The sequence below is a fragment of the Rattus norvegicus genome, chromosome 1, assembly GCF_036323735.1.
Source record: "Rattus norvegicus strain BN/NHsdMcwi chromosome 1, GRCr8, whole genome shotgun sequence".
In the NCBI taxonomy this organism is placed as follows: Eukaryota; Metazoa; Chordata; class Mammalia; order Rodentia; family Muridae; genus Rattus; species Rattus norvegicus.
In genome coordinates, this window is record NC_086019.1 from 224,093,255 (window position 1) to 224,114,709 (window position 21,455).

Consider the following 21,455-nt stretch of genomic DNA (forward strand, 5'->3'; position numbering starts at 1 on the left):
CTTAGCAGCCTGGGCAAAAAGGGGTAGAAAATAGCCAACAAAAATTACCCAGAGACCCTCATTTTCATTCGTAAATTTTTTTCTATAGCATGATCATTAGTAGCAAATCAGTTCAAAGTTCAAAAGAACAAGCATGAAGATCTGACATTAAAGAAAAAGACTGACCTTTTCATTTATTATATTTACATATTATATTTTCATAGAGCAAAGCTTTGCAAGTGTTTAGGTTGGTGGTGGGGTCTCTTTCTGTTTTGTTTGGACTCGGTCTCACTAATTAGCATGGACTGGCTTAGAAGTCACTGTGTAGCCCAGGCTGGTCTCAAACTCTCAATCTTCCTGTCTTTGCCTCCAAATAGTAGATATGTACCCCACCAGGCATACCTATTTGATTTATTTAGATACACTTGTCAAGAATAGGTGGCATGAGGAAATATGTTTTCTATGTTCTCCATATTTGTTGAATGAAAGAATGCTGTCACTCTTCTCAACTTCTTCTGGAATGGAATAATCTAGAATCAGGGGCCAAACAGATTTCGGTTATCCATGAAAATATCTGGTCTTCTGAAATGGACTAAGGAAGCTCTGAAGTGCACGATGCATGAAAAAGAAGACATGGGGTTGGTAGAAAGAAAACAGAAGAGATTCCCTGAAATGTGGTCAGCAAGGGGGGGGGGTCCATCTTAGACGTGAAGTTGGTAGGGTTGTAGTATCTGAAAAGAACTGAAAAAGGTGAGAGAGAGATGAGTATTATAGAAATACATTGTATACATGTATAAAATATTGGTTTTAAGATTATTCTATTGCTACACTATGTATATGCACATGTATAAGCACATATGTCTCTATGTGTAATTCACACATGTGCAGGTATCTGAAGAGGCTAGGAAATGTCATCAGATTCGATGTGACTGAAGGTGTGAACTGTCCAGTGTGGTTGCTGGGAACAAAACTTAGGTCCTCTGCAAGAGGAGTACACTCTCTTACCTGCTGAGATATCCCTACAACCCAAAATACGTTTTGAAAAAGAAATGTTACAGCACATTTGATGAATGAAAGAATGATATATTTCTTAGCTCTAACAACTTAGCAGAAATTTTGCATTGAATGAATAGAAATGAAATTATGACATTTATATAAAAAAAGTCCAAATAGCTAAAAAGGGAACTATACAACCCTCTTCTGTGAAGAGAAATAATTGAAACATCCTATTGATAACATTTGTCATGTCCAGTTGGATATTTGTCCTTATTGACAATAGCAAATCAAATTTTAAGTAAGAGCAACATTGTTAAGAGTGTACTAAAATAAACGTGCTTTACATTCTGTTAATCTGAATGTAAGTGGCATGGTATTTCGAGGCAGCATCCTAGTCTTATCACTTGTCCAACTGTTTTTGCTTAAATTTGTTAATTAGCATCATAATTATGATAATGAATAAATAGGAATAATCTAGATATTTTAAAAAACATTTCATGTTGGAATACATCATATTGCCATTAGTTGGCTGCTTATGATTGGCTGAGGCAAGCACTTGATAGAAATGATGCCAATTTCATTTGTTTGCAGCCTAGGCAAGGCCAAGGTCCCCAAAAGGTATAGGTGGTTTGACTTGATCGGCAACGTTTTAGACACTCTCTGTCTCAATTCTGCTATACCAATTCCCTCCTTAGACTCATCCTTTCAAAAACTAAGACTGGGACTCTAGGGCATTGCTGTCTGAAGGATCTGACAGATAGATGTTACTATCAACAGCCACTCTGAAGGGCAGAGATCTGAGACCACCTAGCAACCATGCTACTTTCATGACTTACAGGATCCTGGTGTCAATCACTTGAGAGGCTCTTGGAGCCATTTGAAATCGTTGGGAGACTCCAATGCATCAGGCAGGTGATCAGAATAATGATGAGGAGATTAATATCCAAGGGTTGAAAATTTCTCAAAGCAAAATCGGAGGAAGTGTTAGTTCCCGAAGGCAGTCGCAGCTTGTAGCAACAGATGCTAACTTACTAACAGTGACTTTTTGGTGAAGAAAAGCATACATTCCTTGTTAAAATCTTAAGATATAATTCCATTTCAGAGTCTATTTTTCTGCTTGAAGGAAGCCAAAGTTTTATACAGTGCAAACCAAAGAAAAGCAAAGGTGTATACTTGGAGCAAACTGTAATCTCACTTTTTGATCTAAGGAGAAGCAACCAGCTAAAAGGGAAGTCTTAGATCTGAATTAGAAGAATTTTTACTACTTTTTAAGTGAACGTGAGAGCTGCAATCTGGTAGAGTTTTCTAACTTACAGTGTGAATGTCCCTGGTCACAAGAAAACTCTGAATAGCCGTGGGAGCGGGATGCATCCCTACATGATCTGTTGGGCAGATGAACCCCAACATTTTTTGTTTTCCCTCTCTCTTTTAATGACTTATTCATTTTTATTTATATTTGGATGTTTTGCCTGAATGTATACATGTGTAACATATGCATGCTTGGTGCCTAAGGAGGCCAGCAAGGGCATTGGATCCTTTAAGACAGGTTGTAAGGGTTGGGGATTCCTCCGGAAGAACCCCTAGTACTCTACCTGCTAAGCTATTTCTTTTAACTTTTCCTCCCTTCCCTTTCTTTTCCTTTCATTTCTTTTCCTTTCCTTTCCTTTTAGAAAAGGTCTAAGGATGCTGGCAAAATTAGGCCCTACCTCCTGGGTGTAAGTGATTCTCCCACCTCAGTCTCCTGAGGAACTGATACCACAGACATGAGCTGCCACACCTCACATGGTTCCCCACTTAACAACAGATTTGGAATTCTGACCTCTTCTCAAGCTAGCTAGCAAATATGTGAGCATATTCTCAAGTGACGCTGAGCAGTAGCAGTCACCAGGTGGTCCTGAGAGGGAGTGGCCTGTCCCATGGCTTCTAGTGTCTAGTCTTGCTTTTAGTAAGTTCCATGTACAGTCAGTTCCTCATTTAACAATGAGGTTTATATAATAGCTGGCTTTGTACAGCTGCATTTTTAGTGTGAACATTCTGAGCACATTTTGAGTAGATGAGGTTAAGCATCATGTCAGCATTTTAGATGTAACCAAGGTATTTTCAAGCTTAGGGCGTGTTTAATTTATACACGGTCTATGGGGCTATACCAGAGGTTTTGAAGCTATACCAGCTGCTTTTCCTAAAAGCACTGGCTTTTCATTTGGCCCTGCAGGATGTGCTACCTTAAACTGTGGGACAGAGGCTGGGCTATGGCTCAGTTAGTCAAGTGCATGCCCAGTGAGCAGAAAGCTTTTAGTCCTTTCCCCAGCACGGCAGAAGCTCAGTCTGGTGGTCCATACCTAGCATTCCAGGTATTCTGGAAGTAAAAGCTGGAGGACCGAAAGTTCAAAGTCAGCCTTTGCTGAATGAACCCGAGACCAGGCTGAGCTACAGAAGACACTATCAAGAAAAAAAATTAGCAAACAAAACCCAAATTCCTGCTCATCTCTGCACATCAGGAGTTTCCCATTTCTGAGTGTTCACCTGGAACTGATAATCCTCTTCCTTCAAGGCTGACGTCATAAGTAGCAGATCAGCAGCATCCATCTTGCATAACGTCCAGCTCTAAATCACACAAACAAAGCCTAGATGTTTCTAGTCAATGCCCTAAACCTCAAAGAGGAACAAGTCATTGCTGTAATAGCGTTCTTTTCCCTTCCGGACATGCTTACCCTCTGAGTCATTCTCTCTTGAGCACACACCTTGAACCTCAGAAACAACAGATCTGATAAAGAAGAGTCTTCTGGCAATTATCAAAACTAAGCCACAGACAGCACTAAGCTGAGCATGGTGGACAGAGAGAAAGATGGATAGTCCCACGAAGACTTACTAGACTACACATGCTTCCAGCCAGCAGCCAGCTTTCATTCTTCCCCTAAATGATGCAAGCACCATTACCAATGCCTCAAGGACAGGACAGAAGGTATTGGTCTCTATTTCCTTTCCCAGCATAGTTGTGTCGACTTCACTGAAACTTCTTTTGAAATGGGTGAAACGTCTTGGTTTGTTGGAACACACACACATGAGCGCGCACGTGCGCGCGCGCGCGCGCGCGCGCGCACACACACACACACACACACACACACACACACACACACACACACACACACGCAGAGCCACACAGACCTGGCTCTGGCCTTGGTCTCTGGTATACTAAGTCAAAGGTCATTGTAAGTTGATCATCCATGATCATTTTGAAGTCTAAGAACACCCAGCTACAGATCGTAAAGCTAATATTTAAAGTTCATTAGCTATAAGCCAGGAGTGGTGGCATATGCATCTATAGCAAGCACTTAGGAAGCTGTGGCAAGTTGGAGGCTAACTTGTGCACATAGCTGGATTCTGTTTTGAAAACAAATGAGACTAGAGTTTGACAACCGATAAACTATGATTTTCTATTTTGTGGGAACAGGACCAAGGGGTGGGGGGTGCGAGAGGTGATGGAGTCACATGATAAATTCTAGAAAACTTGACTCCAGAGTCCAGGATCAGGATGCAGTTCTGAGTTTCTGGCCCAGTCTGTAGGCCCAGTGTTTGAGCCAGTCCCAAAGCCCCAAATCCTTGGCCAATCATATCTCGCCATCCAATGAAAGCCCCGTCTAATGAGAAAATTCAGAAGAAATGGGAGGAGCATCTTCACCTGAGAGGACTTCCATGAGGAGGGGGGAAGCAGTCACCACCCTGGCCTTGGTTCATTTTTACTGTCTCACCAGATAGCCAGAAGCCATCTTAGATCTAATGCCATGTGTCACAGATCAGGACTCTTTCAGGAGTCACAGAGCCTGATGTGCCTTGATCTCCATCCCACTTTTTCCTTCCAAAGGTTGACTTCCACATCCCCCACACCATTTAGATACAATCTTGTCTATAATCACTCCTATTTTGATCCAAAATAATCATTGTTTTTTTACGAAACTACTCTAGTTTCATTTAGCTTCTCATGATTGTAGAGACCACAAAACAACTACTATATATTATAGCTTTTTAAAAAAGATTATTTTTAGTTTCTTTTCAGGGTTTTTGCCTGCATGTATGAGTATCACATGAATGCCTAGTGCCCACATGAGGTCTTCTAGAGGTCGCATGGGATTGGAGCTATAGATAATAATGAGCTGCCGCCTGGGTACTGAGAATCAAAGCTAGGTTCTCTGAAGAGCAGAAGTGATCTTAACCACTAAGCCATATCTCGACCACTATGTATCTCATAGTATCTTAATGTGATACATAGTATCATTTAACGTATCTTAAAACACATAGATATTGCTCTATGGGCTTTATTGACACTGTGTTGCCCAAATGTCAGGTTTTATAGAATTTTTAAAAAATGTATGGAAGGGTGCAAGTGTGTACAAGGGTGTGTGTCTGTGTGTGTGGGGGGGTGTTTGAATGGACTCTAGTGACACATACACAGGTATGTATGTCAGAGAACAACTTTTTGGGAAGTGGTTTTCTCCTTTCACATTTCTGGGTTCTGAAGATCAAACTCAGTTTGACAGGTTTTCATTTAAGGCACTTTTACCCACTGAGCCATTTCACTGGCCCCAAACATTATTGTTTTTTTTTTTTTAAATCAAAACAAAAAAAAATTTGTCAGTGCACATGATGGAACTTGTTACTTTGTATTCTAGAGACTAAAGAATTTTTAATTTCAAAATTCTGAGAGGAAAAAAAATATAGCTTGGGCCACAGAGAAGGCACAATGGATAGAGGCATCTACTGGTAACCCTGACAACCTGTGTTCAGTCCCTGGGATCCATATGTTATGAAGAAAAATAAACTCCCAAAGTCATCCTTTGACTTCTACAGGAACACCAAGACAGACATTCAATGTACTCGGTCACCCATATACCAGCAAACAAGCAAATAAATGTAACTTTTAAAAAGTACCATGAAGGGGACTAGAGAGATGGCTCAGTGGTTAAGAGCACTGACTGCTCTTCCAGAGGTCCTGAGTTCAAATCCTAGCAGCCACATGGTGGCTCACAACCTAATCATTTATAAGCTTCTCCAGGACGAAGAGCTTAATGAATGACATCCTGCAGCCAGGAGGGCAGACCCTCCCTCCCTCAGCAAATACCTGTGAGACAAATGTGGATGTTTAATAGGGATCTAAAGTCAGAAGTGATGGGGCAGCAAGAGAAACAACAAGTTCTGGATCTGTTTAAATTGCTCCAAGTCATAGACATCATAAGTGAAAGGAGAAAAGGCTTTCTTATATCTAAAAAGTAAGACAGCTAAAAACCAACGTGACTTCAAAGGAAAATTCGAAATTACAGTGACCCCGAGTTTGTTCACTCCTGCATAATAACTAAGTTTTACTTAGCTTAATCTGTGGTGAGCAGTTTGGTGAATCCACCTGTTTTTCATTAGCGTTTTGAAAGTTCTTACTCAGTCCAATTCTGTGGTTTTTCAAGTGATCAGAAATCTGCATTTGTTTTTTAAATCATTCTCTCATGTATTATAATCTAACTACAGTTTCCCCTCCCATCTCTCCCTGCAACTTCACTCCCCATTTCCCCTCTTCCCCCAGATCCCTGTCCCCCACATACACACATCTCCCCTCAGAAAAGAGCAGGCCTCCAAGGACCACCAATCAAATAGGGCATAACTACAATAAAACCAGGCACAAAACCATCACATCAAGACTGAATGAGGCAGCCTAGGAGGAAAAGCCCCCCCTCTCCCACACACACACCCAATTAGGCAAAAGACTCAGGGCCTGAGCACTCCCATTGTTAGGACTGTCACTAGAATGCTAAGCTACTCAGCCACACATATGCAAAGGACCTAGGTCAAACCTTCTACAGGCTCCCTGATCTCTGTAAATCCCCATGAGGACCAGTTAGTTGCCTCTGTGGGCTGCTTTCTCTGGGTGTGTCTCTGACCCCTCCAGTTCCTTTGATGCTTCCTCCCCCTGGTCTGCTGGACTCCCTGGGCTCAAGCTGATGTTTGGCCCTGGGACTCTGCATCTGCTCCCATCAGTTGGTGGATCAAGTCTCTCTGATGATGATTCTGCTAAGCTCTGGTCCCAGAACACTCTGCAGGCAGGCCAACTGTAGGTGGAAGGTTTTGTGGCTGGATTGGTGTCCCAAATTCCTCCACCTGATGTCTTGCCTGGTAACAGAAGACGGCCAGATGGCCAGTTCAGTCTCCGTGTTCCCCATTACTAGGAGTCTTTGCTAGGCTTACTCTTGTCAACTTAAGATTTTCCCACTGTACCCACTAGGTTTCTACCTTGCCTCAGAAATGCCTCCCTATTCCAATCTCTTCTCCCAGAATTTTTTTCTCTCCCTTCCCTGCCACCTGACCCCTCCTATTCCCAAGTTCACTAGCCCCCAGTCCACCTGTGAAGTCTATTCTATTTCTTCTTCCCAGACAGAAGTCATTGTCGTCCCCCCCCCCCCGCGCCCTTTAATCTCCCCTTGTTACATAGCCTCTCTGAGTCCATGGACTGTAGCATGATTGTCTTTTACTTTACAGCTAATATCCGTTTATGAATGAGTACATACCATGTTTGTCTTTCCGGGTTTGTATTACCTCATCCCTTAGTCGGAGTTTCTATTCCTGCACAAAACATCATGACCGAGAAGCAAGTTGGGGAGGAAAGGGTTATTTCAACTTACAGTTCCACTTTGCTGTTCATCACCAAAGAAAGTGAGGTCTGGAAATCAAGCAGGTCAGGAAGCAGGAGCTGATGCAGAGGCCATGGAGGGATGTTGCTTACTGGTTTGCTTCCCCTGGTTTGCTCAGCCTGCTTTCTTATAGAACCCCAGACACCAGCCCAGGGATGGCACCACCCACAATGGGCTGGGCCCTCCCACCCTTGATCACTAATTGAGAAAATGCCTTACAGCTGGATCTCATGGAGGCATTTCCTCAAGGGAAGCTCCTTTCTCTGTGATAACTCCAGCTGTGTCAAGTTGATACACAAAACCAGCCAGTACACCTTACTCGGGTTGATGTTTTTCTAGTTCCATCCATTTGCCCAAAATAACATGATGTCATTGTTTTTAACAGCTTAGTAATACTCCGTTATGTACATGTACCACATTTTCTTTATCCATTCTTCAGTTGAGGGACATCCAGGTTGTCTACCTTTTCTGGCTATTATGAATACAACTACTATGATCACAGTTGAGCAAGTGTCCTTGTGTTAGGATGGAGCCTCTTCTGGGTATATGCCCAGAAGTGGTATAGCTGGGTCTTAAGGTAAATCAATTAAAAAAAAAATCTGCATTTGCCCAAGTTGATTTCTTAAATGAACAGCTTTCTGTTTTGTGTCTCAGCAGCTTTCTGGAAGGAAGCATGGTTGTTTGGTGATGGGGCACTAAGATAACTATTGGATTTGGCAACAGGGAAGGTTTTCAGAATGTACAATGACTGGAGATAAAATCAAATGCTTGGTCAAGCTTGGGTGTTTCATGGAAGGGTTCTTCCACATTGCTCTCCTGATGTCACAGCTGTCTTAGTTCTGGACACTGGACATCTGCACTTTGAACTGTGCTGTTGCAGCACCTTACAGGGCCCACAGACACAGCCTGAAACACTCCAGCTTAGCTTCCAAGCTAATGTGTCAGGAACTGCAGGGTTCTCACTGTACATAAGAGTCCTGTGCTAATAGGAACAATGGCTCAGTTACAGAAAACAAAGACTTTGAATAGCTGCCCCTTCTCTGAGCTTCTATCAAATTGATATCTCTCTGGATTGGATTGTACTAGATCATCTAATTATAAAATTTTCTACTTGAGTTGCTGACAAGTTAATTTTTTTAAATGTTAAATAAATTTCGACTCGGAATTTGGGTAGAATTTTAAATAATCCCTGAAACGACCCTAAACAAGCGTCTATCATTTTTTGTTATTCGCTTATGTGAAATAGGGCTCTCGGCATTGATGATTGAAAAGTCAAAACATCAATCAACTCTGAAAAGCATTGAAGATGCTTTACTTCCACTAGGGTGACACATTCTGCCAAGACTTCTTGGAAAAATAAATGAGATCATCTCATTAGCATGTAATTTTCTTTTCATCTTTAATAAATGGTAAATTCCTATGTATGACAAGGAATTGTCTTTAAATAGAATTCTCCCTAAATTATTATTAGTAAATGATTTGATAGCTATATTACATATATGTATATTTCCTATGTATATGGTTATTAAAATTTTCCCAAGTGAAAAGCAGTCAGAAGTGGAAAAGATTTAAGAATCCCTATTATTCTCTCTCTCTCTCTCTCTCTCTCTCTCTCTCTCTCTCTCTCTCTTTCTTTCTCTCTCCTTAACATACATACACTCACAAACACACATATTCACACGAACACACATACACACTCATATATACATAAAAATACTGACACAGACACATACTCATATACATAGGCACATGAACATACACACACACTCACACACAGACACATACATACACAGTCTCACACACACACATACACACATACATACACAAACTCACAAACTCACACACACACACACACACACACACACACACACACACACACACTGTTAAAAGCCTGGTAAAGTTCTGCAATAGTGTTGTTCATAGAGATCACTGAGAGCCCATCCCTGGGAAGGACAGTCTTTATGAGACTTGTAAAAAAAAAAAAACCCACACTGTTTTGCAGAAGGCAGTGCCTATCAGTGAGTTCCAAATGGATCCTTCTTGAAGGGCTCAGCCTCACAGAACACCCAGTACCACTGCTGCTACTGTGAGCTGCTGCTTACCTAGAACCCAATGTGTGTCAAGGAATGGAAAGATTATTTTTTTGTCATACAATTAAAGAACAGGGTATCAGAAGAAAGCAGAATTGAGGTTTGTGTTCTTGTTTTGTGTTTTTCTTGGAGTCGTGGCAGTTGAACTTAAGGGCTCGAATCAAGGACTCTACCATTGAGCTAGAGTCTCTGCTCACTTTAGTAGTGTTTTGGTGTTGTTACATTTATTTCCTTAGTGTGAGTGCATGTGTATGAGAGAAGGAGTTAGGGAGGAGGGGGAGAGAGAGCTTTATGCTTGTGGAGGTCAGGAGACTACCAGCCACCTTGCAGGGTTCTCTCCTTCCACCACGTGGTCAATGTCTAAAGGTCGGCAGGCTTGCTGACAAGTGCCTTTTCCTACCCAGCCGTCTCACTTGCCCAAGAGAAGTATTTAAGGGATGGTTTCTTCAACTGTAATTCAGAAACCATATGGTTCCTGACATCACACAAACACTGCTTCCACAGCAGAGCAAGCACTTGTAAACATGATCAGGAAATGCCACAAAAAGTTGTCATTTGAGGGCACTCTCCATGCTGTATTTTCAGGAGTGTCCCCCCACCCTCTGGGAGGGGGTCAGTTCTGAGCTTTGTCTGAAGTTGCTAGGGTTACCCTTTGAAGCTCCCCAGCAGGACAGACTACTCATAGGCTTTCTACCGTGATGGGCAGCCTTGTGTCATCTGCACCAAACCTGGGTCCCAGCCCCCTACAGCATTGATGACATTTTCACCCTAGAATCCCAAGGCCCTACCTTGACATTGATGTAACTATGTCCGGGCACTTCGTCTTCCGAGCTATGCTTTCATTTCTTCTTCACTTTTGAATTTTGTTTAACTGGAAATGCCAGGCAACCCTCAGGAACCTGCACATTCTGCTCTGAAGAGAGGGGTCTTGCGTAGTGATAAAGGGAAAGATCCTAAGGATCTTCTATTTCTCCTAACCCTAGCATTAGCTACTTGAGTCATATTGCCTCTCTCACCCACAGGCGTTGGTGAAATTATTATTTCTGCCCACATGAGATCTGATCTATTCCAAAACAGAGTCATTTTGCCTCAGCTGAGTTGATGGGCTCATTCCCACTGTGATGTGCTCCTTTTTTTTTCTCCATCCTGGTCCTCACCCCAATTCTCAGGAGAACAAAGAGGACTGCCGTTAAATAGCAACTGCATATAGGAAGAAGAAAGCACCCTAATCGTGCTGTCCCAGAGGCTTGTGTCAGCTCCTACTGCTTCACGGTGTGGAACTGAGCCTTCATTTCCTTCAATCCACAGGTAACCAGTTCCTATCTCTGTTTCAGTGCCCTGTTTGCTATTTTCTCTGCAATAGACTGTTTAAACTTGGCAAAAACCCAAAGCATTCTAGGAAGATGCACCTGGCCCATGCTCTAGATAAAATCAAAAGCCAGCCAGAATGAGTGCCAGCCACACCCATGACAGGAGGAGCCAGCCGGTTAGCATGCAAAGCAACATTCAGAAGAAAGCTATTTCTACATGGAATCTGTGGATGCCTGGCGTATAGAAGGAAGAGAAAATAAAGCATACAGCAGATCCTGAAGGACTATGTTCTCACCCCTTTTTTTGCTTTGAATACTCATTCATTCCTTCATTCTATAAATATTTACTGGAGGGCAGTCAATGTTTGAAGTTTGGAAGACACATTAAGGGAAAACGCAACATCTCTGGGACTGAGAGATGGCTCAGTAGTTAAGACCATGCACTGGTCTTACAGAAGACCCAAGTTCAGTTTTCTCACTCACATCAGACAGCTCCAGCTCCAGGCGTGTGCCTGCACTCAGGTGCACACTCCCACACAGAGACAAATAAGGGCAAGTAACTCTTAAAGTATATTTATTTCAAACAAAAAATTCTAAGATTGGGATATTCTTGGGGCAATGTTTTTCAACATACTTATTCTCTAAGGTACTTCAAGGATAAGTAATAACTATATCACAGCTAGTGATTAAAAATAGCCAATGTTGAAGATATTACTTGATGCCAAAGATATGGAAAGCACGGAACAGATTATAGCACTTATTACTATTGTCCCCTTCTATTCATTTACTTTCCAAGATTTTACCTCAGACAAACAGAATACTTCTGAAAATGTCATTAATCCTAACAATAATGGCATTCTCTTGTTTGTGACCCTGTGGTTTTAAAGATATGTCTGCTTCTTGGAAGTGAACTAAAGTCTTTAGCATCAACTCAAGGTCCACAGAGTCGACCTCAAACTTTCCATCAAGATAGAAAACCCAGTCTGGTGTGGAAGAGCATTTGGAGAGCATTTAAACTCTCTGCGGAGTTGAAACTCTGCATTTAGACTTCAGCGACAACACAAAGTTACACGAATGTCTCGGGCACACACAACAATCCAAGACAGGGAGTGGCACTTAAGGCTTTCATTTACTGTGTGTATGCACTTTGCTTGCATGTATGCCTGTGTACTATGTGAGCGTGTGCCCAGAGCTTTAGGAACCAGAGTCATAGACAATTAGTTGTGAGGCACCACGTAGATGCTGGCAATGGAATACAAGTCGTTTGAAAGAGCAACCAGTGCTCTTAACCACTGAGCCACCTCTTCAGCTTCTTTTATAGTGTGGGAGTGGGGCATATAAACTGGCAAATGCCTCACAGTCTCTATGAAATTCAAAAGTTATTATCAGTGCTTATCAAAAAAAAGTTTCCCTGCTTCTGCTGAATTGTGGTAAGATTTTTTTTAAGATTTATTTATTTATTTATATATAAGTACACTATTGCTGTCTTCAGACACACCAGAAGACGGCATCAGACCTCATTACAGATGGTTGGGAGCCACCATGTGGTTGCTGGGAATTGAACTCAGGACCTCTGGAAGAACAGTCAGTGCTCTTAGCCCCTGAGCCATCTCTCCAGCCCTGTGATAAGATCTTAAATTTGAATAAATATCTATTCGAAGTTTCCAGAAGTTATCAGATATGGAAATTTTTCTGGGAGGAAAAGGGGGTAAATTTTATTCCAAACTACAATACAACCTTGTAAATGTCACTTTCATTTCTTCAGATGGCAGGATGAGATGAGAGCTGTTCCCAAGCTGTTGGAATACACGACTTGGGCTGAGCTGAGAGTGCTTCTTTCTTTGTTCTAACTATCCCTATAAAGGTCCATGCTTCACCAAAGAATGATGCCCCAGACTCCAATAGTATGTGAAAGCAAAGAGTGCTTTATTCTGTAGAAGTCTAGTATTTTGGGATCTCCCATTCCAAGATGGAGACACCCCAGTGAGCTTGAAGGCCAGATTTAAAGCACATTAGGGGGATTGCAGGGAGGGATAGGTGACCTCTATCTTAATCATTGGCTCTGTCTCTAAGGACATTCCAGAACCATTGCTAGGGTCTGGGAGCTGTAAACTGCTGAGGAAGTCTGGAAATGGCTGCTGATCCACTGTCCTTGCCTCAGGTCAGGTGGTGGAGCAGTTTCTGATCCCTGAACTTGTCTGGACTTGCCCAGTTCTTGGAAACAGAGATTTAGGTCTAGTCTTCTGAACTGCAAATTTGAAGCCTGTCATGGAGTCAGCCTAGGGTGTCTCATTCCTAGGACTAGGCCTTGAACATTCTAGCCTCCACACAATCTAGTCTTCCAAGCTGACTGACTAAATTTGGCTTCCCTTGGCTTCTGACTGAATTGCTCTGCCTGGCTCATATTGACTTTGGCACTCTGTTCTAATCTTCTGGCTCCTTCTCATTTTCTAGCTCATTCTGTCTTCAACTGTGTCTAACTTTTTCTATCTGCAACTTGTCTCTGTAAAACTGTCCTGGTAAAGCTGCCACACATACCACCACCATCTATGTCAACCCTGTTCTTTCCTGTGCTATTCTCATGTGAGTTGAGTGCATTCTATCTCTGACTTACTCTATCAAATATTTCTCTGATTCATCACTTTGTCTGCCCCTCAATTAGGCATCACTTTCAAACTTAGCTGCTTCCTTCTATAAACTAACCTTACCTTTATTGTTAGGGATTAAAGGTGTCTACTAAGGATGTGTCTGCATTTCAGCCGGATCATAGACCTAAAAGGTCTTTGGATGTGATCTCTTGCCAAAACAGCCTTGTTGCTGGATTAAGATTTCCTCTACACGGCAGCGCATATCTTCCTGGTTGCTGCCGCTGCAGAGAGCCCGTGGGCAGCACCCCACGAGCAAACTTGAGCCTCGGGACCACAGGTAAGACCAACTTTTCTGCTGCAAGAAAGCTGCCTGGTGAACTCAAGACACAGGCCCACAGGAACAGCTGAAGACCTGTAGAGAGGAAAAACTACACGCCCGAAAGCAGAACACTCTGTCCCCATAACTGACTGAAAAAGAGGAAAACAGGTCTACAGCACTCCTGACACACAGGCTTATAGGACAGTCTAGCCACTGTCAGAAATAGCAGAACAAAGTAACACTAGAGATAATCTGATGGCGAGAGGCAAGCACAGGAACCCAAGCAACAGAAACCAAGACTACATGGCATCATCGGAGCCCAATTCTCCCACCAAAACAAACATGGAATATCTAAACACACCAGAAAAGCAAGATCTAGTTTCAAAATCATATTTGATCATGATGCTGGAGGACTTCAAGAAAGACGTGAAGAACTCCCTTAGGGAAACACAGGAAAACATTAATAAACAAGTAGAAGCATACAGAGAGGAATCGCAAAAATCCCTGAAAGAATTCCAGGAAAACACAATCAAACAGTTGAAGGAATTAAAAATGGAAATAGAAGCAATCAAGAAAGAACACATGGAAACAACCCTGGATATAGAAAACCAAAAGAAGAGACAAGGAGCTGTAGATACAAGCTTCACCAACAGAATACAAGAGATGGAAGAGAGAATCTCAGGAGCAGAAGATTCCATAGAAATCATTGACTCAACTGTCAAAGATAATGTAAAGCAGAAAAAGCTACTGGTCCAAAACATACAGGAAATCCAGAACTCAATGAGAAGATCAAACCTAAGGATAATAGGTATAGAAGAGAGTGAAGACTCCCAGCTCAAAGGACCAGTAAATATCTTCAACAAAATCATAGAAGAAAACTTCCCTAACCTAAAAAAGAGATACCCATAGGCATACAAGAAGCCTACAGAACTCCAAATAGACTGGACCAGAAAAGAAACACCTCCCGTCACATAATTGTCAAAACACCAAACGCACAAAATAAAGAACGAATATTAAAAGCAGTAAGGGAAAAATGTCAAGTAACATATAAAGGCAGACCTATCAGAATCACACCAGACTTCTCGCCAGAAACTATGAAGGCCAGAAGATCCTGGACTGATGTCATACAGACCCTAAGAGAACACAAATGCCAGCCCAGGTTACTGTATCCTGCAAAACTCTCAATTAACATAGATGGAGAAACCAAGATATTCCATGACAAAACCAAATTTACACAATATCTTTCTACAAATCCAGTACTACAAAGGATAATAAATGGTAAAGCCCAACATAAGGAGGCAAGCTATACCCTAGAAGAAGCAAGAAACTAATCGTCTTGGCAACAAAACAAAGAGAATGAAAGCACACAAACATAACCTCACATCCAAATATGAATATAACGGAAAGCAATAATCACTATTCCTTAATATCTCTCAACATCAATGGCCTCAACTCCCCAATAAAAAGACATAGATTAACAAACTGGATACGCAATGAGGACCCTGCATTCTGCTGCCTACAGGAAACACACCTCAGAGACAAAGACAGACACTATCTCAGAGTGAAAGGCTGGAAAACAACTTTCCAAGCAAATGATCAGAAGAAGCAAGCTGGAGTAGCCATTCTAATATCAAATAAAATCAATTTTCAACTAAAAGTCATCAAAAAAGATAAGGAAGGACACTTCATATTCATCAAAGGAAAAATCCACCAAGATGAACTCTCAATCCTAAATATCTATGCCCCAAATACAAGGGCACCTACATATGTAAAAGAAACCTTACTAAAGCTCAAAACACACATTGCACCTCACACAATAATAGTGGGAGATTTCAACACCCCACTCTCATCAATGGACAGATCATGGAAACAGAAATTAAACAGAGACATAGACAGACTAAGAGAAGTCATGAAACAAATGAACGTAACAGATATTTATAGAACATTGTATCCTAAAGCAAAAGGATATACCTTCTTCTCAGCTCCTCATGGTACTTTCTCCAAAATTGACCATATAATTGGTCAAAAAACGGGCCTCAACAGGTACAGAAAGATAGAAATAATCCCATGCGTGCTATCGGACCACCATGGCCTAAAACGGGTCTTCAATAACAATAAGGGAAGAATGCCCACATATACGTGGAAATTGAACAATGCTCTACTCAATGATAACCTGGTCAAGGAAGAAATAAAGAAAGAAATTAAAAACTTTTTAGAATTTAATGAAAATGAAGGTACAACATACCCAAACTTATGGGACACAATGAAAGCTGTGCTAAGAGGAAAACACATAGCTCTGAGTGCCTGCAGAAAGAAACAGGAGAGAGCATATGTCAGCAGCTTGACAGCACACCTAAAAGCTCTAGAACAAAAAGAAGCAAATACACCCAGGAGGAGTAGAAGGCAGGAAATAATCAAACTCAGAGCTGAAATCAACCAAGTAGAAACAAAAAGGACCATAGAAAGAATCAACAGAACCAAAAGTTGGTTCTTTGAGAAAATCAACAAGATAGATAAACCCTTAGCCAGACTAACGAGAGGACACAGAGAGTGCGTCCAAATTAACAAAATCAGAAATGAAAAGGGAGACATAACTACAGATTCAGAGGAAATTCAAAAAATCATCAGATCTTACTATAAAAACCTATATTCAACAAAACTTGAAAATCTTCAGGAAATGGACAATTTCCTAGACAGATACCAGGTATCGAAGTTAAATCAGGAACAGATAAACCAGTTAAACAACCCCATAACTCCTAAGGAAATAGAAGCAGTCATTAAAGGTCTCCCAACCAAAAAGAGCCCAGGTCCAGACGGGTTTAGTGCAGAATTCTATCAAACCTTCATAGAAGACCTCATACCAATATTATCCAAACTATTCCACAAAATTGAAACAGATGGATCACTACCGAATTCCTTCTACGAAGCCACAATTACTCTTATACCTAAACCACACAAAGACACAACAAAGAAAGAGAACTTCAGACGAATTTCCCTTATGAATATCGACGCAAAAATACTCAATAAAATTCTGGCAAACCAAATTCAAGAGCACATCAAAACAATCATCCACCATGATCAAGTAGGCTTCATCCCAGGCATGCAGGGATGGTTTAATATACGGAAAACCATCAACGTGATCCATTATATAAACAAACTGAAAGAACAGAACCACATGATCATTTCATTAGATGCTGAGAAAGCATTTGACAAAATTCAACACCCCTTCATGATAAAAGTCCTGGAAAGAATAGGAATTCAAGGCCCATACCTAAACATAGTAAAAGCCATATACAGCAAACCAGTTGCTAACATTAAACTAAATGGAGAGAAACTTGAAGCAATCCCACTAAAATCAGGGACTAGACAAGGCTGCCCACTCTCTCCCTACTTATTCAATATAGTTCTTGAAGTTCTTGCCAGAGCAATCAGACAACAAAAGGAGATCAAGGGGATACAGATCGGAAAAGAAGAGGTCAAAATATCACTATTTGCAGATGATATGATAGTATATTTAAGTGATCCCAAAAGTTCCACCAGAGAACTACTAAAGCTGATAAACAACTTCAGCAAAGTGGCTGGGTATAAAATTAACTCAAATAAATCAGTTGCCTTCCTCTATACAAAAGAGAAACAAGCCGAGAAAGAAATTAGGGAAATGACACCCTTCACAATAGACCCAAATAATATAAAGTACCTCGGTGTGACTTTAACCAAGCAAGTAAAAGATCTGTACAATAAGAACTTCAAGACACTGAGGAAAGAAATTGAAGAAGACATCAGAAGATGGAAAGATCTCCCATGCTCATGGATTGGCAGGATTAATATAGTAAAAATGGCCATTTTACCAAAAGCAATCTACAGATTCAATGCAATCCCCATCAAAATACCAATCCAATTCTTCAAAGAGTTAGACAGAACAATTTGCAAATTCATCTGGAATAACAAAAAACCCAGGATAGCTAAAGCTATCCTCAACAATAAAAGGACTTCAGGGGGAATCACTATCCCTGAACTCAAGCAGTATTACAGAGCAATAGTGATAAAAACTGCATGGTATTGGTACAGAGACAGACAGATAGACCAATGGAATAGAATTGAAGACCCAGAAATGAACCCACACACCTATGGTCACTTGATTTTTGACAAAGGAGCCAAAACCATCCAATGGAAAAAAGATAGCATTTTCAGCAAATGGTGCTGGTTCAACTGGAGGTCAACATGTAGAAGAATGCAGATTGATCCATGCTTATCACCCTGTACAAAGCTTAAGTCCAAGTGGATCAAGGATCTCCACATCAAACCAGATACACTCAAACTAATAGAAGAAAAACTAGGGAAGCATCTGGAACACATGGGCACTGGAAAAAATTTCCTGAACAAAACACCAATGGCTTATGCTCTAAGATCAAGAATCGACAAATGGGATCTCATAAAACTGCAAAGCTTCTGTAAGGCAAAGGACACTGTGGTTAGGACAAAACGGCAAACAACAGATTGGGAAAAGATCTTTACCAATCCTACAACAGATAGAGGCCTTATATCCAAAATATACAAAGAACTCAAGAAGTTAGACAGCAGGGAAACAAATAACACTATTAAAAAATGGGGTTCAGAGGTAAACAAAGAATTCACAGCTGAGGAATGCCGAATGGCTGAGAAACACCTAAAGAAATGTTCAACATCTTTAGTCATAAGGGAAATGCAAATCAAAACAACCCTGAGATTTCACCTATCACCAGTGAGAATGGCTAAGATCAAAAACTCAGGTGACAGCAGATGCTGGCGAGGATGTGGAGAAAGAGGAACACTCCTCCATTGTTGGTGGGATTGCAGACTGGTAAAACCATTCTGGAAATCAGTCTGGAGGTTCCTCAGAAAATTGGACATTGAACTGCCTGAGGATCCAGCTATACCTCTCTTGGACATATACCCAAAAGATGCCTCAAAATATAAAAGAGACACGTGCTCCACTATGTTCATCGCAGCCTTATTTATAATAGCCAGAAACTGGAAAGAACCCAGATGCCCTTCAACAGAGGAATGGATACAGAAAATGTGGTACATCTACACAATGGAATATTACTCAGCTATCAAAAACAACGAGTTTATGAAATTCGTAGGCAAATGGTTGGAACTGGAAAATATCATCCTGAGTGAGCTAACCCAATCACAGAAAGACATACATGGTATGCACTCATTGATAAGTGGCAATTAGCCCAAATGCTTGAATTACCCTAGATCCCTAGAACAAATGAAACTCAAGACGGATGATCAAAATGTGAATGCTTCACTCCTTCTTTAAATGAGGAACAAGAATACCCTTGGCAGGGAAGGGAGAGGCAAAGATTAAAACAGAGACTGAAGGAACACCCATTCAGAGCCTGCCCCACATGTGGCCCATACATATACAGCCACCCAATTAGACACGATGGATGAAGCAAAGAGGAGCCAGATGTAGATCGCTCCTGAGAGACACAGCCAGAATACAGCAAATACAGAGGCGAATGCCAGCAGCAAACCACTGAACTGAGAATAGGTCCCCAGTTGAAGGAATCAGAGAAAGAACTGGAAGAGCTTGAAGGGGCTCAAGACCCCATATGTACAACAATGTCAAGCAACCAGAGCTTCCAGGGACTAAGCCACTACCTAAAGACTAAACATGGACTGACCCTGGACTCTGACCCCATAGGTAGCAATGAATATCCTAGTAAGAGCACCAGTGGAAGGGAAGCCTTGGTCCTGCTAAGACTGAACCCCCAGTGAACTAGACTATGGGGGGGAGGGCGGCAATGGGGGGAGGGTTGGGAGGGGAACACCCATAAGGAAGGGGAGGGGGGAGGGGGATGTTTGCCCGGAAACCGGGAAAGGGAATAACACTCGAAATGTATATAAGAAATACTCAAGTTAATAAAAAAAAAAAAAGATTTCCTCTACACATCCAGAATCAGTTTCTTTGTTTTGAATTTTGCCACACCTCCACCACTCTAAGTGTCCTTTCATATGATCTAGAGAACAATCATGCCCTTTTTCTCCACTCACTCAATAACTCCATTTGCAGCCAAAATAAATAACACAGCAACTGGCCTGTAATAACCAGGGATGGTTCAAAGAAGGTGAGAAAAGGGAGCCTCTCATCTGCACTGGTTGGTGGAGGTGGTTAGTAGGGTCTTGAAGTTTTCAGCAAAGGAATAAAGCAAGAAGGGAGAAGTTCTAGTTGCAGAAAACTCCAGGCAAATTAGGAATTGTCCAGTCAGGTCCAGTCTACTTCCACCCTGGGAAATGGAAAGAGAAGACGCTCAGAACACATTTGTATTTAAAGCAGTGTTTCTCAACCTTCCTAATACTGTGACCCTCTGAATCATAAAATTATTTTCATTGATACTTCATAACTGTAGTTTTGCTACTGGTATGAATCATAATGTAAATGTCTACTATGCAGGTTATCAGATGTGTGACACATGTGAAAGGGTTATTTGATCCCAAGGAGTCATGACGTACTGGTCCTGAGAACCACTGATTTAAAGGAACCCAGGCAGAACGTCCCATACCTCATTCTGGGTTTTCTGAGTTCAGCGTATTTATAAACTTATCTCCACGTTTATTTGTGAGCTTTTAAAAAATTACACTCCCATTCCTAGCTTGGTGGAGTGTTTTCATTTCTTGACGCTGAGAGGGAATTCCTATGTCAGAACTATGAATTATAATTTGATAAAAATGAAATCTGTGAAAAGCTTTGGTGATTTGAGAGCTTGGTACAGGGGAAGAAGAGCCAAGAAACAGAACTACTTGATGAAATCCAGTCCTCTCTGCAAAATGTTTTGATTCTGAGAATATATCAAATTGCAATTAACCTTTGACTTGTGACTCACACAACCAAAAAGCATGGACTCAAGGCATAATGTTTTTGTTTCTCATGCTGTTGATGGGGTGACCAATGCGTATAAGCAGGAGTGCTCACCACTTGCCAGTGAGCTAGCTGCCTGTCAGTATCCACCTGCACTACAGAATGGATTTCTCTTTTCAAGCCTGATAGTTTACTCTCAGGGAACATGATCCTTATAACAGAGAACAAGCAGTTTTCGATTTTAGTTTAGCTCTCCCTGGTTTGACACTAACACAGAACTTATATTTTCATGAGTATCTGAGATCCTTCACCTTGGACAGACTGGATTGCTTTATTCAACTGGAGTTCAAAAGTTCAGTACAGGAGAGAAAAAGGTTCACCATGAAGGAAGGTGAAAATCAAAACAACCTCTTTGAAAGAATAGCAAGATCTGTTGTCCTCATAGCCTACCATCACACACCACTCTGCTTTCTGATTAACCTTCATTTTGTTCTGGTTTACTTCTCAGCTGATTCCTCAGTCCCTCTAACTTGGTCTTGATATTCCTTTATGAAGGAGAGTTAGAGACTCTAGTCCTTTCCTGGTGGCATTTCAGGGGAGGTCCCAGGGGATGCCTGCAAGCATCTTTATCATGGTGAATGGGCTACCTAAAGTC

General features: G+C 41.4%; 1 protein-coding gene across 4 annotated transcripts in view; it reads left to right on the forward strand.

Moving 5' to 3' along the window:
• The window catches only part of Prune2 (prune homolog 2 with BCH domain), a 350,442-nt gene that overhangs the window by 313,638 nt on the left and 15,349 nt on the right, over nucleotides 1-21,455 (forward strand). For 2 of the 4 annotated variants that reach the window (XR_010066327.1, XR_010066329.1), the window contains one exon: nucleotides 10,906-14,529. The gene's annotated coding sequence lies outside the window, so the exon portion shown is untranslated. Of the gene's footprint in view, nucleotides 1-10,905; nucleotides 14,530-21,455 lie in introns of those variants that run through there. The other 2 variants (XR_010066331.1, XR_010066330.1) reach the window with 2 other exon arrangements.